The sequence below is a fragment of the Pleurodeles waltl genome, chromosome 10 (genome assembly GCF_031143425.1).
Source record: "Pleurodeles waltl isolate 20211129_DDA chromosome 10, aPleWal1.hap1.20221129, whole genome shotgun sequence".
NCBI lineage: Eukaryota > Metazoa > Chordata > Amphibia > Caudata > Salamandridae > Pleurodeles > Pleurodeles waltl.
The window spans coordinates 795,617,830-795,644,981 of NC_090449.1; the positions used below are offsets into that span (position 1 = coordinate 795,617,830).

Sequence of the window (27,152 nt, forward strand, 5' to 3'; positions counted from 1 at the left end):
TTCTGAGAGATCCCTGACCCTCACTCTGATCTAGTCAGAGGGCGATGAAACCGAGGAGGCATGGTGAAGACTTGGGATCTGACATGAAGGGAGATAAAGATATCCTTTGAAAACAGCCAGATAGAAATTATCCCCACTAGTCTTCGACCTACCCATCAAATGAAATCGCTGGTGACAGATTGAGAAGAATTACTACCCTGACACTGCCACAATCTGCCACCAACAAAGAGGCATCCTGGACAGCAACTATACTGCACGGTCAAACCAAACAAGCATTTTTTCTTTAAACCTGAAATTCAGATGCATGTCAAAAAACAAAAAGTTCAAATATACCTGGGAAACATTTGAGGACCTAGTCAAATGTTGTCAAGTATTTATGACAATGACAACAGAAATTGATAAAAGACTGCAGTGACCATAAGGGGTATTCCGACACTATGGTAATAGCTGTAGAAGTGAGTCACTCATACACACCACTGAATGAAGCAGAAACAAATCTACTAATGAAAGCTGAGATGCTACTATTAGTGGTCCAGAGGCCATGCAAGTCACACTTTTCTTGCCCACAAACTACGTAGTGTTTCCATTTTCAATACAGAAAGTAAGTAAACTGCAGTGACATTCAACGCAGATCTTAGGTTTGTCCACTAAATATATATATATATGCTGCAGTCATTCACAAACTTTCAGTTGCATGTGTTCTGAACGATGAAAGCACTTCTACAAGTCAAACATGACGTGCACTGATAAGCATTCATGCAAAGTGATCTTCACATGTCTCACCAGCAGCTCATAGACCTGCTGCAATCACTACAAAGCCATTTTGGAGGATGTGCCTTAACTTTAAGAAGTGCAATCAAACTTCTGAATGTCAAATCTCTACATGAACAGGAAACATCCATTACGACAGTACTTCCTGTGAGATAAAAGTCTTTTGCAGAAAAAGTCAGGTGCTTTAAAGACTATGGCATTCTCAAAGGCAGAGTTCAACACATACAGCGTGTAATGAAGAAACTACGAATTTCTGTGAATCTTTGCTTGTATCTCGTTCAATATAAAATACATATCTACTGGAGTCTTGTAGAACTGTAGACTGGTTAACTAGGGTTAGCTCAGCTAGCCAGTGGAGTTTCTCATTTGCTGTGGAGCCTGACGTTTGCTATTGAAGCCTGTCTTTGAAGCCTGGAGGGTGTTGCAGCTGAAAGGCTTGGACTACCGAGGGCAAGAACAGCCTCATAATGAGAATTGCTGTAGCCTACTTATGTGGAGATTGGAATGACTATCACCAGTTGCTAGGGTGGGCTATGCTCATCTTAAAGAATCACAAAGATTTAGCAAATGCCATTATTGCAGTATTGCTTACACCGCCTGAGTTGTAATTTTAAATCTGAGGAAAAGTTGACTTTTCCTGCTCAGATGTTGGAGGGGGCTGTGAAACCTACTAAAAAATGGAAACTCCTCATATTGCGCAATCGGTGTGTCACACTTGGGAAGATAACCATCTCTACAAAAGCAGTATAGTACGAGTTTCCAAAAACACATAATTGGGTCATGGAGCTCAGTTCAGATGCAAGCCTTGCATATTGCTTACTGAGTAGATGTGAGTTCCCGGAAACACAAAAAATAACATTGACAAAAGGAATGGCACAAGCAGTACATGATGACTTGCATCACGCCTCAACTGCCGAAATGCACCTTCTCGCGGATGGAGTTTTGACTTCACAGATCTGTTTTTCACTGAGGGCTGCTGCTCAGCATTTTCTGAATTTTTGTCATCTCACCAAATGTAGTATGTTGGGACTGAAATGTCTCCTACGTGATAAATGGGCATATACCATTGTCCTGAGTGCCTGACTGTATGTGAAACTAGTATCCTGACTTTTATTTTGGGACTGGCATATTGCAAATCTAGCGTATGAACAAAGACCTAGGCCTGCAGCTTACAAAGTGAAGTCCAAAACCTGTTCTATAACCTGGAGAGACGCTCTAAGCCTACCTTCATTCTAGACAGTGGACTCTTGACTCCGCCGTGGTTTCAATACATAAAGCATTGGTGGCAGCATACTGTGGTTTGTGAAATTGTAGCATGATCTGATGCTTTTGCCTGTGTCAGAGAGAGTACAGTCTACTGACTCTCTTGTGCAAATTTCTGCTGTTATGTAAAACCTAGAACCTTGCACTGACATCCTGTGTGCATGTCTAGGATGTGCATGTGCAGTGTTTTTGTATTACATATACAGTAGTAGGATTCTGTGTGTTGTCTGAGTACTGAGGCCCGTGGGAGCCATTTTAAATGCCTCTGGTTTGGCATAAGTTCCCAAGACAGTAGGTGTGTACTACCTGCATTTCTGTGATGGAGGAAGGAGACGGTCTCCCTTTAAAAAATAATTAATTTCTTTTTTAGCAGAGGACTTCTGATTAATTCTTCCTGGGCACGTCATTTCGCCGATGGTAGGGTTGGGGGTGGCACTGCAGTCTCTGTTGTTTCAGAGGAGGAAGTTTTCAGGCATGGCCTGCTTTTTGTGTCAGCCTCTAAATACTTAGGAAGGTTAATGACAGGCAGGCACAAAGAATCCACACTGCCTTGTGCCGATTTTATGGGTACTCTTGCTTGGAGTTATGAGTCATCCTCACTACCTGCTGAGAGAAGCTCCACTTTGCACAAAAGCAGCCTCTGGAGAGAAGCCTGGAAATGACATTTGCAAAAAAAAAAAAAAACCTGGTTACGGGACCTTAAACTCTGATTCACATCCCATGTCTGCAAAATGTGAATAAAAGTGGGATTCAAACCACCCCAGCTTGTCCCAGCTCCAATATGTTTCTCACCAAGGAAGAGAGTGATGTGTGGATTACTTAAAGAACTGCTGTGTAACCAGGATTACTGCCTGACTAACAACCTGCCTCCCAGAGGTGAGTGAACATCACCTGAAATCTGCACTGTCTGCTGAAAGAGCACATCGTTTGCCTCACCATTGCTTGAGTTGCTCCTCTAAAAAGTGATACTTATTTGAGTTATCTGTATCAGTGCCTAATGCTTGCCAACTCTATAGAGCGTTGGTAACTGTAAAGACAGAAACTCAACTATAGTGAGAAAGAGAAGGGTGTCAGGGAGACAGCACTTCACTGTAAGATGCAACTGATTACAACCCTGTATTATGCTCATTGCGTTGTGTAGTATTTCGTTCTGCTGTGAAATAAAAGCACTGCCTTTTTCAATAAAAGATAGGCACTGGGCTGGACATAATGTTATTGTGTCTGTTGCCTGGATGTTACGTTCTGAGCGCCTCCACATCACACTGCCTCCCACAGAAGCTTGTGACTGCTCACTCCTGTTACTCTGAGAGTAAATTCCCAATTTACAGAGCCAAAGTAGGGTGGGCCCAAGGACACCAGTGGCAAACTACCTCAACCACCACATATGTCTGCTTTGTGGCCCCCAAAAGAGTTTGACAGAGTTCAGCTTTGTTCAGCTGCACCAATTTTCATCTTAAGGAATAGGGTAAAATCTTTGGTCAGCCCTAGTCCCCAGCTCATTCCATCAGTGTGCCCGTACAACGCAGTCTCATCTAAGCCCTTGGCCCTGCTACAGTTTCATTAGGGCACTTTAACACTTTTTTTTCTGATAATTTGACTTTACCGCTACATACTTAAGACAGCCAATTATATCACATTCCCCTCGCATATCTCCTAACACGGGCTCCACCCTCCTTACAAATTCGTGCCACATAGTACTTTTAGGGAAAGCAATGGCTTACACTTGCAGAGACTGATCAAGTCGTGTGGAACCTCCTCACTTATGTCAAAACTGTAGACTCCCTATCCCTTAGCTTACTATGGCTTGTGCCTGGTTGGGCTCCCTATACGAATAAACACATTTTAATTTATAATCATTTTACTTGGGAATGCATTTTGCTAAACTATGAAGAATATCTCAATTCTTGGCAACCCTGGGTGAGCCCCTTCCCGTTTAAAAGCAAGGCACACCAAGGGATGAAGGTGGAATTCAAAAAGCAGATGGTGAGGGTGGGTAGTATACTGCATTTCTGTTATACCCTCGGAATTCTAGGTTTAAAAAAAAAAAAAAATCAGTCCTCCACACAGGCTTAAATCAGTTAAATTCTATCCTGAGACTACTAAACTCCTGTTCCACTCTTTTTGATGCCACTTTTTAAATGCGACCCAAATGAAGGACACCTCTTTAGACTGCTAACCTTTTTCCTCCAAGGCTACATGCTAACTTAACACATATGCCTGCTTTATGCTACCTTCTGCTCGTTGCCTCGTTGCCAATAAGACTGAGCAAGAAAATGATACAACAGCGGTATACAGAATACGAACAAGGGAAGAAATAAAGATACAATTTGAGCAGCATTATCTTAGCAACCGACTCAATTAAAGAAAAGCAATCTTATAACACGAAGATGAACACAAAATAAGAATAAATGACAGATATAATATAGAACACACAAAGCAACCAAGAGATACTCATATAAAACCCCATAAACGTATTTAGAAACTTTTGAAAACAAATACTGACCTTCTACGAGGTTTCTAATTTAGGACTCTAAGCAAAGTAAGTAATGACCCCAAAAAGGTGTATTTTTTATTATTTAATACTTTATGATAGAGACTGTTCCTGTGTTTCAACTATAACTTTTCCTCTTATTCTGCTGTCTCGACTAAACACACAACAATCGGGTATTACACACATTCTACTCCGGTACAACAGCACCACTAGGGTTTTTGAGGTGACCTTGATTCCCAAACAAATCACCTCAAATATATTTATCCCCCAAAATACGGTATATGTCAAGGAGATGTATCCACTAGGGTAGAGCACAATGTACATTTACGTGCATTGCACTGGATGTAAGGTGGCACGACTGTTGTGATACAAAACTCCTCAAACAAATTAATGGAGAAATAAAAGACACCGTTCTTGACTATCAAATCTTTACATGAATCGGCAATCAGGAAACATCTGCAATTATTAATTCGGGTCAGCGAAACGTTTCCTGAAGAGCCAAGGAATGGTTCTTTCGAAAAAAAAAACGTCAGGCCAGTGCATCGATCTGAGTTTTATGCAAAAATAAGAGCGCACACGATCTGCAATGGAGCAAGCAACAACTTGTTTTGACTATTCCCTTATTTCTGGATACCGACAAGGCACCTGCTGCATAGCCTTACTTGACCTAATTTCTGGTGTAGGAAGGAGAGCCGCTCCTAGTTGAAGCATGCTGTACTCTGTTCTGAGGATCACTGCAAAAAAGTACAAGCAATTCAAACTCTGTGCCTTCTTCAAATCAAAAAGTGCAAGCAATTCAAACTGTGTGTGCCTTCTTCAAATCAATGGGCAAATTATATGCTGAAAGTCTTTGCAAAGTGGAAACGTATGCTAAATCATGCATAAAAAACACGTTGTTTAAAACCTGGAGGAACCAACAAATGCCCCTGCATTTCTAGGCATCTAAGAGAAAAAGAACTAAAGATGGTGGGTGGATTATGTCAGACAACCACAGTCTACACTCGTCCAGTACTAACAACATTAGTCAGTGTAGGTTTGTTCATATAATAATTCAGTTAAATTTCAATAGTGACTGTCAATCGCATACTGACTCCTACCATTTTCCCTCAATTGTCTCAATGATACTTGTCCTCATTTCCCTTACTTTTCATTCTCCAGTATTCACGTAAGCTTGTTCATGTTCTGCATATAAAGAATTACTTCACATAAAATGCAATAATTATGTGACTAAACAAGAATATTATTGGTAGATTAATTCTAAATTTCATATGCACTTTGCCTTGTTGAGAATGTGCCCTTTACCTGCCAGGAGGGTAAATTCTCACTCTTGTGCATTTAGGAATGTGAAACTGAAACGTAAGCAAAATTTGGGAATATAAGGTTTAATGAGAAAAGAAAAAGGTCCCAAAGGGGAGTATTTGATTGAAAACATTCACTTTTTATTTACAGCACTGCATACTGCAAAGTACAAGTCTGTACATAGAGGAGTTACAGAGTTACTAATAAGTACATAACAGGTATTAGCTAACTTATTGTTACTCAATGAATGCACCTTTGACGAAAGTGCGGGGGGTAAGCAGATGCAAACAAGTCACTGGAACAAGGTTCATTCCTGGCTAAGCTCAAAACCTCCTTCATTAGACCTCTCCTCAGAAAGCAGAACCTTGACCGATCTAACCCAACAAACTGCAGGCCCATGTTAAATGGCCCACTTTAGGAAAATGTTTCAAGAGAGCAATGTTTACTCATAACTTTACCAAACATTATGGCTTACTGTCGGACCAACAGTCCGGGTTCAGACCCTGCAGAGGCACAGTCAGCCGTCATATCCATTTGGGACGCTCTAGAACTCGCAGTGGGCAAAAGTGGAGTAGCTGCTTTATTACTTTTGGATTTATCCGCTGCATTTGACTCTGATTACCACCGCACGCAGCTGCAAGGACTTGATGATGGCGGAATCTGTAAAAATGCTTTAAAATGGATTGCTTCCTATTGCACAGGCAAAGTGTAGTCAACCTACCCCTTTCACATCACCTCCTGACACACAACACTATGACGTTGCTCATGGATCAACCAGGGATCAATCATATACCCTCTATTATTCAAAATGTACCTTACGCCCTTACCAAATCTGATCAAATCACACAACCTCCCCTGCTACAACTAGGCAGATGACACCCAAATTGTTTTAAAACCAGATAGCCCTGAAGACCTCTACCATTCACAACTCAATGACTGCCTTTATGCCATAAACACATGGGTAATAAATAACCATCTAAAGCTCAATAATGAAAAGTCAGAGATTAAGACCTGTAGACAATGGCATAACTACCAGCCTACTGCCATATGGCCTAAATAACTTAAAGACCATCCAACAATATCAAGAGAAGTTAGAAACCTAGGAGTAACCATGGATTCAGACCTATCCTTGATCCCACATGCCTTTTACACATTGAAAGTACTAATTTACATCTTCCCATACATACATTGCACACCAACGTAAACTGCAAGGCACCCTCACAATCGTAATCTCCAAGCTTAACAGCCTATATCTTGGCACATACATTATACACAAACTAAAAAGTATCCAAAACGCTGCCCCAAGACGTCTTCACCTTCACCCAAGAGAACACATATCTTCATTCCTGCATAACTCCATTGGCTACCTATAGTTAGGAGGAAGGGCAATGTTCCAGGCACTGTGCATATCATCAAAACTTTCTAAGGAAAACGACCCCTTTACCTACATGTCAAATTCAAGCACTGTGCTCCAGGCTTACACCACTTCTCATCATACAGCCTTACCATAAGAAATCTGTAGCAGGCACTACTTTCTCAGTACAAGCTGTCAAGCTCTGAAACTCACTACCAGCTAGCTTTAGAAGAACCCAGGAGCATATACACATCTGAAGACAGTTGAAAGCATGACAATTTTCTAGATAACTGCACCACCCAACAGTGCCCAAAAAACAGTTGCACATTGAAGTGCAATTCACAGCTTACAACCCAGGAATTTCAAACAACTCAACCGGCAAACTACTTTCTATATGCAGGTAAGCTAGGGATAACCTATGGTTTGCCCTGGCATTATGCAATTATGTACTTCCATATATGTCATGGCCCACAATAATTCTAACACCATGGAACACGGTGATCAGCAACAAATTGTAACTTACACTTCTTAAATTCACATAAGACAAATCTGCTAGGAGGGTTATCCATCACCAATACTGTACAGGCAAACAACAGACATCACCAAATTAACAGGCATAGCATAACAGAAGAGATCCTTCCTGGGCATTTTTGGAGGACTTTAATATGGTCCACCACTGCAGGACCCAAATATTTACACAATGTGACTGGTTCTTAAGATCTCACAAAGACACTCAGATATGGGATAACAAAAAAAACTCCCCATCTAAACAATATATCCACTTCTCTCTCCCTCCAACCATTACCAGCTCAGTACTACAACTATTCACAAAATCTCAGATTGAACAACTCAGTGCAGTAACCAGCTAGGCAGATAATAGTATATGAAAAGACCATAAAGGGACCTGTATAGAGCTGTTCAAAGCTATCAGTGCACTGAAAACCATAAAACCATGCACACTTCTTCATCCAAGACACTGATATGTGCTGTGTCTCACAACACAATAACCACACCTCGGTCTGTGGTCATCATGCACGGCATGGAAACACTTTCCACATTGGACTAAAACACAGACAACATCCTTCTAAACACCCCCCTACATGGTGTAGCGTGCTACTCCTAAATGCAAGCACTTCAGCGCCCCTTCATAAACATACTAAGTACTTTATTAATGCTACAATACAGTATGATACAATGGGACCATGAATTAGCCATGCTAAGATTTTAATACAAAGAATTCAGCTAATATTTTAGAGGTGCAAGTTCATCCTACTAAGCCCTCCTGACATCTTGCCCTAGAACAAAACTGTTCTATGCTGATGTATAAGAAAGTTTTAATTCTATTAAAGATGCTGAGCCTAGCATTATCTTACTCATTAGCCTCAATGAAAAGGCCAAAACCTGAAAGTCACATTTTGTTTTAATTATGAAGTAACAGAACTTCATGGACAAAATCAGTTCTGTTTAAGATTATGGGGGTTATTACAACTTTGGAGGAGGTGTTAATCCGTCCCAAAAGTGACGGTAAAGTGACGGATATACCACCAGCCGTATTACGAGTTCCATAGGATATAATGGACTCGTAATACGGCTGGTGGTATATCCGTCACTTTACCGTCACTTTTGGGAGGGATTAACACCTCCTCCAAAGTTGTAATAACCCCCTATGTCTTTTCTGGCATACCCTCCCTTATGCTGTTGGCCATTGCTGGCAGGCTCTTTCAGGGACAGAATAAATGCTAATAAAGACTTACATTGATGTTGTGGTTTGGTATTTAACTTGCATTCTTAGATTTCTGGGTCTTTAGTTCTTGCATTCAATGCCTCAAAGCGGAATACCAGATGTGGCGGCTGGAAAAAGAAGAAGCTATGTCACATAAAGACTTTCATAATTAGGTGCGTAAAATAAACTACACAATCCTTGGGACGAAGAGGAGAATTTGTTTTCTTGATGGTTCTTTTGCTGGTTCATAGCTGCATAGCTTCGAGAAATGTAGAAATGGAAGAAAAATGTGTGTGTCTTTGCTTTTATATAATTAAAACGTTGTTTGTACATAGGGTCAAGGCTTCCATCTTAACAGTGTATATTCCACATTTTTAGGGTTGTGAGCGCAAGTGCTCTAGCCCATATTAATCTCTCTGTGGGCTTTTAATCACGTCCACTGTTGCTATTCTTTTTCTGTTGTGCTTGTGTTAAATGCTTCATTTTTATTGGTGCATTCTGTGAAATGTCCCTCCTTTGTGTGCTGAGATCCCTCCCAGGTGATTCACTAAGTAAACATTTTCATTGGCCATCACACTACATCACACTTCCTCCTGTTACAGCGTGTGATGGCCCCTCCTCTGGTTTTGGTTTGCCTTTCATCCCAGCTGCAATCCGTTCTAGACATTCATGCAGGCAGCCAATAACTATTGTGCTCACGCTCATGGCAGCCGTGGCGCTTTGAACTGATTTGCTTATGTCAACTGTTTTACTTTTTATTTTCAATTTTTGTAGCAAGAAAATTCCAGTTATGAATTTACAACGCTAATAGCTTTAACTCGAGAAAATGCGAGACCCATTGCATTGCAAATGCTTGTTTGTTTAGCTAAGGACATTTGATATTTTGATCTACGCAGAGGGGCAGCATGCTGAACTAGTCCACTCACTTGTGGCCATGAAGTGGGAGTGAAATATATTATCTGTCAGACCTACCTCTAAAATAAAACATATAATTACAGCTTACATGTTTTTCAGGCAGCCATTGCTGCAGGACATAACTCATACTATATAAATGTAATATAACATTTAATTTGAATGATTTAATGGTAAAAAAAAAAACTAACCTACATCATTTAGGGAATGTAGGCTAAAAAGCCCAGTGGTCCAATTACAAAAGTCCCTTTTAGCAGTTATGAGATAAAAAAAGATATCATCCATTAGTTAAGCCGCAGTGCATTCTAATCACATTCACATTTTGCCAGCACTGCAGAAGCCTCTTCAAAGGACAGAGCTCTCAAGGGTGGGGCATTCTTCTGCAGCCTGCCAAGAGGGGCATGTATGCATCAATAGAATTTGAAGTACCTCTTCATTCCGAAGAAAGGCCAGGTATTCAAAGTAATCAAGTCCTGCAGGGGACCTAGGTCATGTAATCTCTGGAGAGGAGGTTTCCTTTCAAACTCTTGGGCTGGAAGTGGGAGGCAGGTGGTAGTTGGAGCTGAAAGCTTGGAGCCCTCTGCAACGCTGAGGCAAGGCATACCATTTTGGGCTTCTGGTCTGTGGATCTATGGGATAATTTGAATGCCACGAAGAATTTACGTAGTACAGGAGCATCACTTTGTTGAACAAGCACTGGCAAAATCAACAGGTCTAGTTTACATTTTGATGTAGTTTTCCGACTAAAACATTGGAACAAGGCTGCTCCAATGAAAAAAAATAAAAAGTAATTGTTTCAACAATGTATCTATGAGGTAAATAATTTAATCTGAGGTGGTTCATTGTACTTTTGAGTGGTAAAATATTCCTTCATGCATTGTAATGCAAGCACTCCAAAGGAGGAATGATACACCACGCTGACAATGGCACGAAGTGCAAGAGAAATATTACTCAGGTTGAGCAAAAACCCACTCTATCTATATTATAAAGTGTTGGTTACAAAAGATCAAGCATACATACCACTGCCCTATCCAGAAAGATTTAACAACTGGAAGTAGTAAGCTTGGAGGTTTTATTGAAATCATTGGATCTTACCACAAAGAGTTGACTGCTTACCCTTCAAAACTGTCGGCTGGATCCACCTCAAGGGGCGTATTTGCATGGAATGGAAGTGAAAAAATGTTTCTCTGTCTGCTGCACAGAAGAAATCCTGATTGTCGGCCAGAAACTACTGAAGAGTTCTCTCCTGCCATGTCTGAAGTAATGAGTAATGAGTAAGGAGAATGGTAACAACAGTCCTAGAGCAAAACAGCGTTTTGCTCTAGGACTGTTGTTACCATTCTCCTGTCAACCCACAGGACTAAAAGCGAATTAAGCTCCGGCCAATGAAGCCTGCATGCCCCCGTGAATTTTCCATTGTGGGGCTGCTCCCTACAATAAATAATTCCAGGGAACCAATTGGCATTGTAGGACAGAGGTCTTCAAACTAGGGGGCGGGCACCCCTAGGGGGACCTCAAGTGATCCTGGGAAGGGGGGAGGAAATGCCAGACTCTGGGCAAAAGAAGGATTATACAGATTTGTTTTAAGCAGAAGCATGTTATTGCATTTTTAAAAAGGCAAGAGTACTTAAATGCAATGTTTAAACATTGCCATCTTTCTAAAATAATTGGGAAAATTCTGAGGGGGGCCCAATGATTTTTATTTTTCAACTGGGGGGCGTGGCATTAAAAAGTTTGGAGACCACAGCTGTAGGACAAGGAGTAATCTGCAAACTCTCCGAGAAAAAGAAGTAACCTTGGCTGGTTAATCTCTGCTGTTTTACTTCACAGGTATTTTTCACAATGAGTTGGCAAAAGCAGGAGGTCGGCACAAACATCATACCTGACATTCTGGAGCCCTCATAAGACCCAGCATTTTATTTCAGCAAAAAATATATATTTCCTCCAAAAAGGTTTAAGCCAAAAGGTAAATACTTTCACCAGGACCAACCATCAACTTTTTGTCTGATAACAATTTGTTATACCTTTTGATACACACAACTGTATTTGGAGTAGATTTCCAGCTTGACAGAGAAGGAAAATACCTTAAAAAGCAGAAAGGTCCAGATATAAAGTTTGGTGAAAGCAGCACATTCACCAAAATGCAGCAGACATCGCGTCCGCCCTATCTAGAGCATATCCATGGCTGTGCACTCTGAACAGGACGGATGGGATATCTGCCACTTTTGAGGTGGATGTGTCACATCCACCTAACTTTAAATCAGGTCCTTTCTTCTTTTTAAAGGTATGCCTTATTAAGGTTTTGCCTGTGTAACTACCTTGACTTGGAACATATACGTTCTTCAGTTCGCAACTGTATTGTTGTTTGCCCAGTAGCTACACACATACCCATATGCTTTTTCTTTTATAAAAATCTTGCCCCGAGTCAAGCCAGAAATCAGTTTTCCTTTGTGAGTCAGACTGTTTGACTACTGTGGGAGCTCATTCCATTCAGATTCCCTACAGTCAGAAAAAAAATGTTATGCTCTTCTAGCTCTGCAAAGATCTGAAGCAAATGAAAAAAACAATAAGGAGTAGTGCATGATGTTTCATAATTCAGTGTAGTGTGCAATGGGTAAGCTATGCGCCGATTTATAGACGTAAGGGAGGAAGAGAATAATCACATTTCTGTACAAATAATAGATGAACAGAATGTGATGTATATTTTAGTTCAAGGAACTATTAGTGTATTTTGGCCTTCACCTGATCTTCTTCAGGAGGATAAAATCTAATCAAGTTTTACAGAAATAGAAAAAGCAACACAGCGCTGCCTTCAGCCTATCTAAAGTATACATTTGATCATAACTAGAGTGGGTGTAAAGAAAGCCCAGAACGTGGATGTGATCTTGTATTTAAGTTGACACAGAAGCTCACAACAAGTATGCCATTCTTAACAGAAAGACAGAAACGATCTTAGTAGTCATGAAAGTGTTTTTGTGATATATTACTGAAGGGGCACCGAGTTAAGTCAGTGGGTGTATTGATTTCTAAGTAGGTGGCTGCTCACTCGTTTAGGTAAGAGGCTCATTTTGCAGTGGAACCTCAACCATAACAAACAGAGCCATCCGGCAGACCCTAATTCTGACATGGACTTTTGTACATGTACTTAATGGTTCGCTGCAGATGCCACGTGGAGTCGGATGGCCACATTATCTCATTCAAGCAGCTACCTTCAAACACCATACAAAATAGCAAAAAAAAGCAAAGGAAAGCAGCACACTCCCTTACTCAGATCTCATTTGTTGACCATCAATAATGAACAAACTGTGCCAAGACAAAAAAAAATGCCATTTGGAACAACACTGCATCGTACAGCTCAGGCTACTTGTGTGCATTGCAAACACCAGTTTCACAATCATTTTTATAAAACAACCACAGCATAAAGCAAAGCCAATAGTTGTTACCTACGCAAGAGCTAATGGCTTTGCCAATATGTTTTAGCCATGTTGTCCACCAGTGTGGCTGCTGTTCAGCATGGCTAAAAGTTAGTGGCATAGAGGAGAATGGCATGGAGTGTCGTAGAGTGGAATGACGAAGAGTGGAGTAGAGTATTGTAGAGTGGAGTGGCAGAGAGTTTATTGGATTGGATTGGCAAAGCGTGGAGTTGCTAAAGTGGCACACACCGGAGTGGCATAGAGAACAGTGGACTAGTGTAGCAGAGTATGGTGGTGTAGAGTGCAATGGCATTGAATTCAGTGGCGTAGAATGCAGTGCCGTAATTTAGAGTGGTACAAAGTAGAGTAGAGGGGCGTAGAGTGTAGTGTTGTAGAACGCTAAGAAAAGTAAACAAGCACCCTTGAAAAACATTACCCGAAATTTGACCTTCGTCGTTGAATGCACATCAAATGTGACGAGGTGAGGACAAGATTTAAAAGCCTGTTAATAGAAAGCGAGTTTGTGGAAGAATACAGTAAACCTGTTTTAGGTAACGGGAGGGCCAAACTGAACCTGGAGAGTCCAAAGCAAATAAAGCCAGTGGTAATCAACGATGGAATGCATTACTTGGTCGACTAAAAACAAGATAGTTGCGCCCGATGTCAGTATGGACTCTGTAATCCATCAATACCCTTGTTCTGTATGCTGTTGAAGAATAAGTCACATGTGAATCGTCTACTTCTGCTTTTCTCTGTCTGTATGCTCCTCCTCCTACATTTGTTTAGCGCACTGTAATCCCATGTTCACTTTATTGCTCTCCCTGACAGCTTTTAGTACGTTGAAGCACATTTGAACATCCCTTTTCAGAACATTTTCCATTTTATTTATATGGGACACTTTTAAATGCATATTTTTCTCTGAGAAGCACTTGGGCCTAGCGTAAAATGCAATTGGAAAAAATAAAACAAATTGCACAATGCGTATTCTTGCGCATGTAAATGTGACAACTATGCAATGTTATGTAATGTTGAAGGTTGTGCAAATGCATTCTCTGTTAGTAACACTTGCTGATAATCTTACTTCTCAGTATCTAAATAAACAAGCACTGGCAAAGCCAATAGACCTCGACTTCAAATGGTGTGCACCAACCTAGTGCTTTAGCCAATTTTTTGTTGCACTGGTGATCCCATTCACTTTATTATTTTGTTGGCTTATGTTTACCTAATAATCAACCAATAACAGAATGGAAGTGCAGTCAATCAAAATGCAATCAGTCACAAGCTAACTGCTACTATGTGTCTGATCTTGCTCTCAAAAACATAAGCCAAGGATGCATCAGAGTACAGATTGGGCCCAGCTTAGCACTAAACAAGGTTTATGATTCAGTCACGGAAGAAAGCATTCAAATTACCAAGATAAAGGTATTTTCAGTAGCCCATTCCATCCAGACAAATATCTTGACAAGAAAAGATAGCACACATGCACTTAAAAAAACACATGGAAGAAAATCAGATATTCTACTTCTAGGGTGCTTTGGTAGTATGCATGTGTTATAGTAATAAAAAAGCAATACCCCAGAAATATGGAGCTGTTGGTCCACAAAAACACATGTGCGTGCACACACACACATCTACCATAAGCAACAACACCCAGTCAACATCTCCATCCTTAGTGTTTAAAAAATAAGCAAACTTTTAGAATCACTGCAGTGAGAAATTACAACTAAATTTCTATCAATATTTTATGGGGCCGAGGTGACCACTGATTAATTTGCCAGACCCAATAATTTGGCACAATGGAATGTTCACCCTGGGCACAAACTTCACTCTCAAGGAACACGTGACTGGGACATATTATTTGGGGCCAAGGGCAACACGTTTTCATATTTATTTTGTCCTTGGGACAAGTATGCCCAATCCTCTGCAGCACAAACCCTTTGGCTGCCAGTTTACAGAGACGTGACTGTCTGTAGTTGAGGTAAATGTGTGGCCATATGTTAATGGTGTTTGAACTTGTATTTATGGTTCATTAATGAAAAGCCTTTATTATTAGTGTGCGCGCTGTAAATAAACGTTTTAAGGTTAAACTGCACTACTGAGAGTGGCTCCAGTAAAAAAAATATTTAAAAAAATACACAAATTTGAAAAGTTTTACAATATAAAGCTAAGTATAATACACACAGAATGCTCTCTGATTAGATGCAAATGTTTGCAGAAGCTTGTAACAAGAATAAGGATTCTTTGGTTTCAAAATAAAATGTTCAGAAAAAAGCAAGTAGTAAAAAAACATTTCACTATGAAATTTTAGGTGCTATTTCTCTGAAGCATCATTTAGTAAAAATGGGTTGATGCATGCTAGTATTTCCCAAAAATATTCCTAAATGGAAAAATCAGTGTAACCATTTGAACAAAATTATGGGAAGCATGAAAATAAACAAGCACTAGCAAAGCCAACCGAACTGACATTTGTTGTGAGTCTTTTGGTTTTGTCAATGCGTGTCCTGTTTTGACATGGCTTTTGTACACTTTATTGTTGTGGGAGCTGCCAGGCCCTCATTATTGTAACGAATACAGGCAAAAAGCAAAAAAAGTTTTTTGGTCTCAAAAAGCACACAGTTCCACCAGTGGTATAGCAAAGGCCCCGCAGCCCCTGTGGTGTGGTGGGACCCTTCTAGGGGGCCCACTCAGCACACCACCTGCCCTGAGTGAGCCTGGAGGGGGCACTCTCCATCATCTTTACAGAGGGCCCCCCTCCAGTTTTGTTATGTCACTGAATGCCACAGTAGTTACTGGCACTGAACAAAACTACTTTGTATGCCAATATGCTCCCTGTAGAACAGCAGAATGCGATCACTCACAGTAAAGCCAGCCGATAGATACATAGAGAAACAGAATTTTAATAAAAACAAAACGGCTTGGTTAACGCCAGACCTAATTAGGGACCCAATTCTTAAAGAAAGTCACATAAGTGCACCCATGCTATATGTCTTTAAATTAGTGGCTTTTGTGAATTCACAAGAACTTACAGAAGTATACCAGGAAATCGTACTCCTAGAAAATATTTGTGAACTGCATTTTAGCACGAGCAAATATGCATGTGGAGATTTCCTCATCCGAAAATCTATTTAGCGTTTACAAGTTCACGTTCCCTTCAACCACTTTTTTCCCCCCCAACACTGGAAAAACTTCTTCCTCTGCCATTGTCAGGAGTAAATTTCCAACCTTTCTTCGTATGGGAAAAGGTTAGGGAGGAGCTGGTGAACATCCTTAAAACATGCAAGTTAGTAGGTTTGCAGACTCAAAGGCATTCCAGCCCTGGAACCATTGCTTACTGCTTCCGCCAGCCCCAGCATATAAATCTGTGGAAAGGTGGCAAAATAAGGAAATTGCTATAGAGTATTAACCCTCGCATGATCAGAGAGGCTATTATCAGAGCTCTAACATAATGAGATTGCTGCCATAATTTGTCACCACACTATATGGCACCAAAGGGAAAAGTAGATTTTTTACAGGACAAGTAGATTTAAGGAGCAACCTGTCCCATGGATGGACAAGTAGATATTTTATTAAATTCCACACCACTGATGTTGCTAAAATACACAAAGATAACCTGGTAACAGCACTCTCTTCTAAAAATTTGTCACCACACTATATGGCACCAAAGGGAAAAGTAGATTTTTTACAGGACAAGTAGATTTAAGGAGCAACCTGTCCCATGGATGAACAAGTAGATATTTTATTAAATTCCACACCACTGATGTTGCTAAAATACACAAAGAGAACCTGGTACCAGCACTCTCTTCTAAAGAAAGCCAAACTATTTGTTCCAGAAAGTAACCTCAGGCCCTTGTGCTCTCTCCTATCTAGATAGTGGCAAAGCCCTCCTCCACAGCCTCCCACATGCCACATGAGAAATCCCTGAGGGCATCCTACATGCCTGCAGGTCTCACCCAGGGTCTAAAGAAATACAATTGCATAACCACCATCCTAATTGAGCTCCATTGGCTTTCCTTGCTGGCCTGCACTATTTTCAAAAACAACTGCAAAATTTACAAAGCCATCATGACCAGCACCCCGTTTGTCGTGCAAACTGGAACACTATCTCTGGAGGTTCCCAACACACCTCCAATCAAGACACCATCAGACAATACAGGCTAATAAATGTAACAAAGAAAAAACAAGGCCGGGTAAATTTTTCATCTATGTAGCCAGTAGCTTAAACAACATCCCTCTTTCCATCAGCACTGTCTCAACGCTGCTCCAACGTAGGAAAGAGCTGAAGATGCACCTCTTTAAACAGCACTACATCATAATGCATTAAGCAGCCACAAATCAGCTACAGCATTTATCACTTATTGACTTTATGTTTGTTTTTGACCCCAAACCTAGCCAAAAGGCTCTGCTGCTAGAAAAAACACATAAATATACAAGGGTTTGTGATCATAAACTCTTACAATTACATCGGAAACCAATCCTATTTAGGTGCTTGTTTCCAGTCCAGTTTAGAATTAAATTAATCTAATATCAATTTTGCTTACTACCATCTATGAATTTTACACCTTACTGTCGCGCATCTTGCACTTATGTTAAGCGGAGATTTTGAAATTATTATCTCTGTACCTTAAGGCCTGTTATCTGTCCTTATACCTTATTTCGTTGTGTGGTATTTCACTCCTAATTTTATATGTTTGAAAAAGGTTTTAATTAACCAGGCACATTAAGTATTAAATCACACAAACACAGGTTCTGAGAAAGTTTGCAAATTGCGACCTATTAGAAAGGGAAATCACAGATACGTTTAACTCCCCAGGTCCCCTGAGGCACTCCCAGTTTAGGGAAACTCACAAATTGCAGACGAGGCTCTGCTAATGAACCGAGATTGCCGTCAGCACCCCGAGGCTGTGTAAATGGAAGAAACGGCGCTATATAAATACTACATAACACAGCAAGGTCACCATCATAGGAAATGGCTGCTATAATAGCAGGCATTGTGCTATCCAGTCTCTGAAAGAGGGGAGGGAGACATCATTCTCTTTTCACTTTTTCTTTACCCATGGCCTCAGAGCTTCTTTTTCACCACTTCCATGTTGTGGGTGCTCTGAGAAGTGGTGAGGCGCAACCACAATGCGAGTAATGCAGGCAGAAACAGGTCGAAAAAGCAAATATCAATACCTCTTTCTAACTATTGCCATGATTTAGCAAAAGCAATGCATAGACTGGTATTCACCTGCACAACTGTGTCAGACCAGCTTAGTTCTAGCTGCAAAACGTCATAAATCTGACCAAATACCCATACAAGGCCACCACATCACTGTCTGTGACTCCCCATATAGCACTCACTATCCTTTACTCATGCCCCCACACTTCAGTACTTTGTTTAGAGATGTCACCAGTCTCTTGGATGACATTAGCTCTATTCAACATGTCAAGCCCACATGACAAATGCAAATTACTCACAATAGTCCAATAATGAAACACACAGATGTAAAACTTAAATGCTAGCATATACAGTGAAGATACCCATGATTCTAGGGAATAGTTGACAAATTCATACTTAGGCTAACTTTTGGAAGGCAACTGAATTGCTTTTTAAGCAAACAAAATGCAACACAGAATAACAATAACCCACAATGAACAACTCGGCAATATTACAGTAAACTTAAGTCTTATTCGACTAGATGGGTCCTTTGGAAGGGAGGTTATGGGGCATTGAAGGTATGGTCAGATGCTGCTCCTACGTCTAAACTACAAATTAAATAGGGCTCAGATGGGCTGCATGTGCTGTGATGCAATAGGTATTATACTGTTTCTAAGCATAGCCATGCATTGGAATACCAATCATATCAATACACAGATGGCACTATATCTGGGAAAATAACACCACAGTGTTAGTCATATTATGGTGAATCGTATACAGAAAAAGAGATACAAAGCAGTTTGGCAATCACTGTAATGGTTATAATTCCAATTTACAAAGCCTAATGATTTTGTATAATATGGACACGATCAAAGTTCAAAACGACAAATGGACATGCATTGCATTTGCTGTGCAATTTCGGTATGCTGAATTATTTTACTGCCGATGCCTTAGTGTCGCTAGCAATGAAAAAGGCCACTGGAATAACAGTTCACAAATAATTTTTTCACAGGAGAAAAATAAGGTAAGAGTAGGACACACCTACTCAGAGAAATATCTTTGTAATTCAGGCCTGAAGTGATTCTGGAGCCTCAATAAACACTGCACAAGTATGTGTGTGCAGCGTTTGTCAAACAATCCATAGATTGCTTCATGATTCTGCATATTTCAGCAAAAGGTGGTTATTAATTCAAAAGGTTCAAAAGTTAATTCGGACATTGTATATGTAGTGCAAAGCCAGTGCTGACACTTAGCAAAAGTTAAATGGCCACCTTTCAAGCTGTATTCCAGCAATAAAGAGCCTAGAATTCCACTCAGATGCATCGATATCGCAAAGGTCCTCTAACGCCTGAGGAAGGATGAAGCATTTTCCATTTAGTAGTAAACACCCCATTACATGGTTAAAAATATCCCAAACAGGGGATCCAGAAAATTTGTACTCATTGTCATGAAAATGTTTTATTAACTCCTGATCGCAAAGCATATTTGAATCAACATGTTCTCAGAAAATATTTTCACAAGAGGATAGCCAAAGAGAGGTTAGAAACATATCAAACATCTTTATTCCCTTCATAAGGTCTGATGTTTCGAATTGTTAAGCATTTCTTAGAGACACAATTACTTAACTGGCATTTAATGTACACTTCTGTTATGAAGGGACGTTTGCTCGTGGAAAGGGGTGTTACGAGCAAAGCCTGGAAGTAGGAAGATGGTTTTAGTAAAAATAGACATGCCACCATAATTATACTAGACTTTATTAATAAAATAGTTTCCTGTACTTACAAGCAAGACAAAGTAATGATTGATAATGAACAACATTGTGGTAAGTGTTAGGTGAATATGGGAAGTTTTCCATCATAAAAAACTTCGTTATTTTGTATCAATACACACGTGTTAAAACAGTGGTTCCCAACCTGTGGTCCGGGGACCCCTGGGGGTCCGCAAAGCCTTCTCAGGGGGTCCGCGAGAGCCTAGGCAATTAAAAAATATTAACAAATATGGACAAATTAGGTCCCCGGCTTCCAGTAATGACTCAGGCGGGGGTCCCCGGATTCCCATGATGATTCAGTGGGGGTCCCTGGGTTCCATTATTGTTAAAGTGGGGGTCCACAGAAATCAAAAGGTTGGGAACCACTGTGTTAAAACATCAGAATGTATCAATACAACAGAACGTGCCATACACGTTTTCTTTGTACTCATACTATGCTATATAATTCATCTTTTTACTTGGTGCATAATGTAACCACCTTCACACATAATTTAACAGTGGATTTCTGCATAGTTCGAGGAGGCTTGAAAATAATGCGCCAGTAACGTGCTAGCCCCCAAAAGCAGAATATGATACTGTAAAAACAAGTCACACATAAAGTTTGTTATGCAAAGCAAAGATTTGTATGACTTGAGGGATACTCTTCAAAGGACCAGTTTGCTTTTAAGTTAGGCCTATAGCGGAAAGCTAAACCATTCACAGGTTTAACGTTATATCATCCCAGAGGTACGGATCAATAATAAACACTGCGGAGTCACTCCTGGTAGCATCACTTACATCTGATGCTTTTTGCTATTTTGTCCAAAATGTAAAATATTTTCGGTTAAGGGGCTTAAATAATCTTAGTTATTTTACTTAATGCAGTACAGGACTGGAGACACATTCCCAAATATATAAAAAACAACTTTTTTAAAGAAACAATACACATATAAAAAAATGTAAAAAACGAATGCGCGCAAAGTAGCACAAAAAAACAAAACACAAACCACAGACCTTCAAAATATTAGGCATTCACATTTAGTACCTGTAATCGAAACTGTTTTAGAATTCGAACAAACCAGTATAAAGCTTCTCATGTAAGTGACTCCTCTTTGGGTAGTTCTGAATTGTTGATATAATAGAATGAAGCCTTACCTTTCATCAAACAAATATTACATGCCTCTTATAAGACAGAAAAAGAACAATGTATTCTTGAAGACAAAATGACAGTGACATAGCTGATGCTGGCAAGCATAATCAATTATAACAAAAGAGATGAAGCAATGAATGTGTAAAGAAAGGCCTGCTTGCAATGAAGGTTTACAGCGTTTCGCCAGTATGAAAAACACTGAGAAATAAACAGAATGAAAATGAGGGTAAAAGACAGACTGCCAAAATGTTTTCAGTTGATGTAGCCGATTGAGTTTGAATAATCCTTACAAGGTAGCTTATGAACAAACAATGTGGGTCTTTAACCAAGTCAAAGACATTCATTCTTTAGACCTCAATGTTGGAGCAAATATTCCAATAACATACATTTTAGTGTACCACTGTCTGAGGTTGCCAGTAGCAATAGGTTAAGTTTAGTCACTGACAACCGCAGTGAAGAAAACAAAATTATTTTCAAAAGGGTTTTGTAGGAATAGCTCTATTGCAAATATATTATTCACTATTCTGACTTAACTCTCAAGATTACCTTTGATTGCGCTTGAATTAACTAACAGCACAACTACCATGTTTAAGTCTGAGAAATTGGAGGCAGATATAGAGAAAATTCAAGACTGCAGCAAACCAACACATGCCTATTACTCTAGAAGACCAAATGAGTGAAAAAGAAAGCTTCTATTTTTCAATCCTGAACAGATTTTTTCTTGCTTTCTCTGTTTAGCCAAAATGCGTTGATTTGTGTCGTGGTACATTATTATCTGAAACAACTCCAATAAATGTACTGGAGAGAAATACTTCTATATATACACAGGAGCATACAGGAATCAAATTAAACCATCACCGAGCAAAACACTAGACTATTCCAAAATCTCCAGCCACTGCATAACATGGTTCTCCTTTGTACAATATGAAACACAACAAAATATAATGTCAGCAGACCACTTTGACTCTGGCCAAGGAGGGTCCCAGAACCATAAAATGCACCCAGTTTCCCAAAGCCAGATTCTGAAAATGCTATAGAACCGTACAATTTTGTAGTAAAGCACTACAAAAATCCACATGGATGCTGAATATATTGATCCAAGGCTGCTAAATATAGAAGACCTACTAGGCATATGCACATAAGTATCCCACCAGCTGAGCAGCACTTGTTGCACTGGATATACTCAAGTGCAGTATAATGACTCCTTATATTAGCATAAATAAAAAATAGATCTAAGTTCTTTGGGATGAACGAAAAAAACATTCTAGCTCTTGTGGGGTACACTGGATCAAGTAACATACACCTCTTCCTTAAGCAAGTGTAGCTGGCCTTGCACACTCAGAATTTGGATGCTATAAGTATGTTTTCAATCAAGTGCCCAAAGCATCAACATGCAGGGCTTGGAAGTTACAGCAGGTGGAGTCGCCAGGCAGGTTCCCTTGACGAAGTGAGTAACTGTTCACTGTGAGGGTGGGGCCCGGGGGTTGGATGCTATCTTTTAACCTTCTCTAGGTACACATTTTGCTTACTGTGTACTTTGCGATCCCCGCAGTGGGAGACTACAGGATCCGCCTACCTCCATTGCACCCTATGGGGCCATACAGAGCCCTTTGTTTAAGGTATTGAACGTTTTTGCCACGTTTATGATATCCCTCCTCAACACTGCATGAACATACTCATTTGGGAGGACGACATATTATTCTTATAAGTCTATATTCGAGGTCAATACATTCTATATGCATGATTTTTATACTTTCTGCTATCTGCATAAAAGCTCCTGTTCTTTCATATGGAAGGAGTCTATCCACACATGGCTATTGATTATTTTTGGAAGTTTATGAGTCTATGATGTCCACTAATGGTGACATTGTTTCTTAGTCTTAGGATATACTACCCAGATGAAGGTGATTTGTATGTTCTTTTCATGCTTTCTCATCTTTTTCAAGTTACGGCTATGGTAACCTAGAGGAACTGTAAGTTATTGTTTTTGCAGACAAGAGTACATTATTGTATTATTGGTAATATGATACTGTCCTTACACATACACAGGGGATCTGTACATTTAGGCCCTGGTGAAAGCCACACAACCTGGTGTGGTAAGGCTGGCTGAAACAAGTAGACCGGGATTCACGCTAGATGTAGGGGAGGGAGGAGGGGGTGGGGGGGAAGTCATAGTTTCGCTCCCAATTTACATCTCCCTTTGATTTTTACCTTACCCTGATTCATGTGAATAAAAAAAAAGTCAGTTGGGAGTTGGAGGTAACTTTAACTACACTAACCAGAGAACCCATTAAGTCTTAAAGATAGAAGGGCTCCCTTCTTTTGAAGGTAGAGCCCACTCATCCATTAGATGTCGGGAGTGTTGACCTGCTGATGAAGCATGCCATTGGTGAATTCTAGAGGGTGAGGGTCTCTTAAAAATCTTTTTGAGACTTGAGACTGGGTAGTCTGGGTTCCACTCGCTTGTGATTATTGACAGATGAAAACTTAGGGCATGATTTAGATCTCGGCGGATGGAACACTCCGGCACAAACATAACAGATATCCTGTTCGCCATATTTAAGATCCCGAGAGGACATAATAAGATTGTAATAAGGCGGGAGGGATCTCTGTCACATTTGTGAAGGAGTATTTCCCTCCACCAAGATCTAAATCAGGCCCTAAGTCACACAGTCCTAGCAGGACAAGAGTTATCGTTCTCCCATAATATCTATAGGGAGCCGTGCATGGCACCTAGCAAAGATGGCCAGTAGTTTTTTTCCTAACATTTTAACTTATGTGTTTCCTGGGGCACACAATCTAGTTTGTATGCGTATTATGGGTAATGAATCATTATGGGGAAGTGCATGTTTACCTTGACGATGTAAATACTTGTTGTTGTTTAATTGAATAAGGGCTTCGACTTAATGCACTGAATAATTCTGAGTAGCAAATGTGCATTCAACACTTGGAGGGAAGGAGTCCATTCAAATAGGTAGGTGGGCCACATGTGTGCTCAGATTGTAAGGCACAAGTGTATACTTAGAACTTTGCATATGTATGCATGTGGTTAGAACACTAAATGTTGTGCAGAAGATAATTCTTCATTCAAGCTCTGTATAGGACAGGAGCACATTCAGAGGGGAGGGGGTGACTGGTGTACATTTATAGTCGCCTATGGGAACGTGTTGATTCATGACTGTGTGTAATCCAGGTGTGCATTTGGAACTATGTTTAGGGCAGGAGGGCATGATGTGTGTATTCAAACATATGAGAGCCAGGCAAAGCTGTGAGGGGCAGGTTAGTATCCAGAGTTGGGTGGGACTGGCATATACTCAGGGGTGTGTGCAATAAATCTGTGAGCGGACGTATACAGAGCGGTGTGTTTGACCGAAGTGAGTTCAGCAATATATGTGCTAGACGTGTGATTCCAAGATGTATGTGTGGGAAATACACTTACAAGGTTTTGAGTGGCAGGTGTGTATTTGGAAGACCAGAGGAATACTGTACGTACACAGAGCTAAAAGGGATGGGTGTGTATTTTATGGGGCAAACCGGCATATTCAGAAAAGAGTGCATTCAAAGGCATGTGGCACAGGTGTCCATTCACAACTTTGTGCGTCGACTATTCGTTCGGAGCAGTGGGAAGGATAGGCATTCACCCATGCCTGTGAGTGGGAGCTATGCGCTTAGAATGCTTTAGATAGCAGGTGTGTATGCCAAAAGATGTGCAAGGTAAGTGTGCATTAAAAGCTCTGTGAATTATGTAAATATTAAAAAATGCGGAGGGTAGGTTTGCCTATGTATTCCGCGAGGACCACGTTTACAATATACATTCTGAGTAACTGGTGTGCCCTCAGAGCTGTGCGAAAAACAGGTGTAGACATGTGCTTTCATAGCAGTATCTGGCAGGAATAGTTTGTGATGTGAGAGAGAGGGGTGCATTCATTCGTTTATTAACAGCAGGGATTTATAAGTGCCTATCTAAAGATCTGTATTAGACTGATACATATACAGAGCGGGGATTCCGCCAAATGTTATTTCAAAATTGTGACACAGGTGACCGTTCAAGATGCCAACACGTCCCTCTATTGCTGTGAGAGACTGGCCTTGAGAGAGCTTATTGGCACGATTTGCTGGAGCGAAACAAGTGCCAGCTGTAGTCATACTAACTTATATCTTGCATCATGGACAAGTGTAACTGCTATGATCTTAAAGACCTTTTTGGCATTAAACTCTGTGTTTCACTTTTATCTATTGTGAATAATGAGGTCATCCAAACATTCTTCATGGTGTTAGTGCGGCAGGAATCAATATTATTCCATCCAGTACTCTGCCTGGATCTCTTTCCAAAGACAAGTACACCGATCCATGGTATGTCTGGCATGTCATACCTCTGATACACACCTTTGAGGCCTTCTTTAGTCTCCCCCTTTGTCCTGTGCTGAGAGCTGTCTACACAATGCAGAGACTCACATCCAGAAAATATAAACTATCTGCCTTGGAATGCATATTTCTTTACCCCATTGGCATCTTAAACATTGCTGCTTGTGGGGAAGCTCGGGAGATATGCTCAGAATGATCTGGTTGTATTCTGAACAAGATAAACATTACTTCTGACTCCAGCATCTTGCAAGTCCACGTGAAAATGAATAAGAATAGGCACTTCAAGACCAATTCCATGTATTCATCCCTACTTCAGAAGAAACTCTACAGCACCAGATAGAAAGGTGTTTGACCAAGACATGACCACCCACGTTTTTTCACCGCCATGACTGCAACCAAGAATAGGTCATCAGAAAAACCCTCCCGCTCTTCTTTCCTGAGATGACTGAAGCTGTACTTACCTGAATAGAAAGAAGCAAGAATAACGTCTGCCTCTCTCAATTTGAACAGATTATGGCGGAAAATTAAGCACTGAAAGTTTGCAGGCAATCACGGGCCAAAGACCTCAGCTTACTTTGAGAATCAAGTGCACTGAAGACCTCCACATGATGTACAGTCTTTGTCGCTCATTCATCCACCCCAGATTTAGTTTGGAACCAAACACCGGGGCTATCCCTTTACCACTACATTTTGGAGAGTATCCGGAAAGACGAGCACTATCGTTCTGACTGCAGAACTAGTTTAACTATTTTCTACACCTTCCAGTTTCGAAGGCAAACAGTTTAAAGTTGTAGTCATTTGACCCCAGCAGTAAATGACAGTTATCACGTAGGGATCCCTGAGAGCAACCTCTGACTGCTGCAGAACCCAGGAAAAAACCTACTAGTGTAGGACCAGTTCCCTATTTGTTAGTGGAAAGCAGTGAGTTCAGTGATATTTCAAAGTCCAGAAGGGGGCTTGCCACACAAACATATTATCCATACCTAGCCATATAAGAAATTGCAGCCACTCAAGATTAGTAACCCGCTGGATGTACTGTGGGGTCCACTCCAAGTGCCAATAGATCCCTTGACCTAAAATATTAGTTGGAGGTCTATGTGGGGTCCAAAAGAACAGTGTCCGGTGCCCCATCACTCATCACTGGATCCTGGCTGCCATTACTAAATATACACTGGAGCTTTGACTATGAAACCAGTTTTGGCAACATAAAAGTGACATCTTTTACGGACCTTAAATCCCAGTTCACTTTTGGATGGTGGATTTTTTAGGGTTGTTGAAACATTTGTGTGCTTTGATTATTGTTATAAAGAAGGTCATGGGCTTGGCCTGAAGGCCATTGAGTTTTTCTTCTGGACACTTAGGACCGTTGAAAAACTAGGAAAAGTGGAGAAAGTTCATTGCATACATTTGTAGCATTCAACCTGGCATGTTTGGCAGCCTTTGAGAAACGCTGCAACAGTGGAAAAAACATGAGAGTCAAAAGGATCCTGTAATTAGAGAAGTTGGGATCTTCGTCCCATAGAATAA

At 40.5% G+C, this 27,152-nt stretch overlaps 1 protein-coding gene across 1 annotated transcript in view; it reads right to left on the bottom strand.

Annotated features, from left to right (window-relative positions):
- The window catches only part of JAZF1 (JAZF zinc finger 1), a 620,003-nt gene that overhangs the window by 578,807 nt on the left and 14,044 nt on the right, over window positions 1-27,152 (bottom strand). The gene's annotated exons all lie outside the window — the stretch shown is intronic.